We start from the raw sequence: 2,716 nt of genomic DNA on the forward strand, positions 1-2,716 counted from the left end.
ACTTCTCCCCACTGGTCTCCGTATGACTTTTACTGTCTGCTTCTATTGCTTTATCATCAGAATTCTTTCTTGTTTGTATATTAATAAGTTATACTCTAAGCATTGTTTTTTCCCTATTATTTTCTTAAAGTTTATGCTGATACAATGTTTCTTTTTTTTTTTTAAGATCTTATTTATTTATTTGACAGAGAGAAATCACAAGTAGATGGAGAGGCAGGCAGAGAGAGAGAGAGGGAAGCAGGCTCCCCGCTGAGCAGAGAGCCGGATGGGGGACTCAATCCCAGGGCCCTGAGATCATGACCTGAGCCGAAGCTCACAGAGGCTTAACCCATTGAGCCACCCAGGTGCCCCGCTGATACAATGTTTCTTGTTTGCCTTGTTTCTTGAGTGTCTTGCTAAACTCACTTATTTTAAATAATTTGTTTTGTTTTTAGTTATTTTATTTGTCTATAAATTTACCCCTAGGTACTCTTTCAGCTGTATTCCACAATTTAATTTAATTTTATTTAATTTTAAATATGCTCCACATCCAACATGGGGCTCAAACTCATGACCCTGAGATCAAGATGCATGTTCAACTGATTGAGCCAACCAGGTGTCCCTGTATTCCACAGTTTTAAATAATATTTTAATTTTTTTCCTTTGTTTAAAAGATTTTATTTATTTATTTACAGACAGAGATCACAAGTAGGCAGAGAAGCAGGCGGGGGGAGGGGGGAGCAGGCTCCCTGCTGAGTGAGAAGCCCCATGCAGGGCTCAATCCCAGGACCCTGGGATCATGACCTGAACTGGAGGCAGATGCTTAACCATCTGAACCACCCAGGCGCCTTAAATAGTTCTAAATTCCTTTCTAAATAGTTCTTATTTCCATTGTGGTTTTTTAAAATCCAAGAGTAATTTAGGGGTATAGATTTAAGTGTCCAAACTTTTTTTGTTTCCCTTTTACTATTGTTAAATATTTGCTTTGTAATTTTCCAGTTTTATTGAGGTACAATTAATAAATAAAATTGTAAGATATTTAAAGTGTACAACGTGATGAGATCATATATGTATACGTCGTGAAAGGATTCCCCTTATTGATTTAATTAACACATCCATCACCTCAAATATTTACTTCTTTATATGTGTGAGAACACTTAAGTTCTCTCTGAAAAATTTCTATTATACAACAAAATTTAATATTATCAACTGTAGTCATATATAATAGATATAATGTTATATATGTTATATAATAGATACTCAGGACTTATTCTTTACTTTTAAAGATTTTATTTGTTTATTTGACACAGAGAGAGAGTGTGTGTGTGAGCACAAGCAGGAGGAGCGGCAGGCAAAGGGAAAGGAAGAAGCAGGCTCACCACACAGGAAGACCGAAGCAGGACTCGATCCCAGTACCATGGGATCGTGACCTGAGCTGAAGGCAGATGCTTAAGGACTGAGCCACCCAGGAGCCCCAGGCCTTATTCATCTTACAACTGTAAGTTTGTACCCTTTTACCTACCTGTCTCTATTTTCCCCACCCCAGCCTTATGGATTAAGTACATGTCATAAGGCACATATATTATTGATACTTTGAAATTTACTCTTTTTTATGACTATGTCATAAATTGCTGTAGATTCCAGGTGTTCATGTAAAGAACAGCTATTCTGTATTTGTTGTACATAGGATTCTATACAGATTTATTAGATCAAGCTTATAGATTCTATTGCTCAAATTTTCTGTATGCTTAGTAATTTTGTCCCTGTGGGGTATATTATTTCTTATGACACTGAGTTTAAATCTCTTGGTATTCTTTTCAAAGCTATATTGCTCAGTGATGGGGGCCTATATTTTTTATATCTTTTGGTTTGTCTGGTTTTTCATAATTATGAGCAGTTCATTAAAAAAAAAACCCCACCATTGGGGCACCTGGGTGGCTCAGTTATTAAGTGTCTGCCTTCGCTCCGGTCATGATTCCAGGGTCCTAGGATCAAGCCCCACATCAGACTCCTTCTCAGCGGGAAGCCTGCTTCTCCCTCTCCCACTCCACCTGCTCGTGTTCCCTTTCTTGCTGTGTCTCTCTCTGTTAAATAAATAAATAAAATATTTTTAAAAATCACCATTAATGTTTGTTGTCTTAAACACTACTTGCTGTTATATTAACACTGACATGACTGCTTTCTTTTGTGTGTCCACATATATATTTTTATTTTCACTATTTTAGTAGAATTTGCTTTAAGCATGTATCTTATTGGCAGAATATAGATGGGTTTTAAAAATCATCCAGCTTCGTAATTTCTGTATTTTAATAGCTAAATTTTGCTAACTTATATACATATAAAATAAAAAATTTTAAATTAACAGGAGCTGAGAAAATCCAGAATTGAAATAACTAATGTAACTTCTTTTAATGTCACTTTTTAAAAAGATTTATTTATTTGAGAGAGAGAAAGAAAAGTGCGTGCACATGGGGAGGGCCAGAGGAGCAGAGTCAAGCTGACTCCCTGCTGAGCATGGAGCCCACGGGAGGGATCCATCCCAGGACCCTGAGGTCATGACCTGAGCTGAAACCAAGAATAAGATACTTAGCCAATTGAGCCACCCAGGTGCCCCATGAAATAACTTATGTTATTGAGAGTGTACTCCAAACAGAAAATAAAAATAAAAATCAATGCTTAGACATATAGAAGGATGAGAGAATTTTTTTAAAAAGCCATTAGACAGAAAACAGAGATA

The sequence above is a fragment of the Mustela putorius genome, unplaced genomic scaffold, assembly GCF_011764305.1.
Source record: "Mustela putorius furo isolate JIRA1106 unplaced genomic scaffold, ASM1176430v1.1 tig00000145_pilon_pilon_pilon, whole genome shotgun sequence".
In the NCBI taxonomy this organism is placed as follows: Eukaryota; Metazoa; Chordata; class Mammalia; order Carnivora; family Mustelidae; genus Mustela; species Mustela putorius.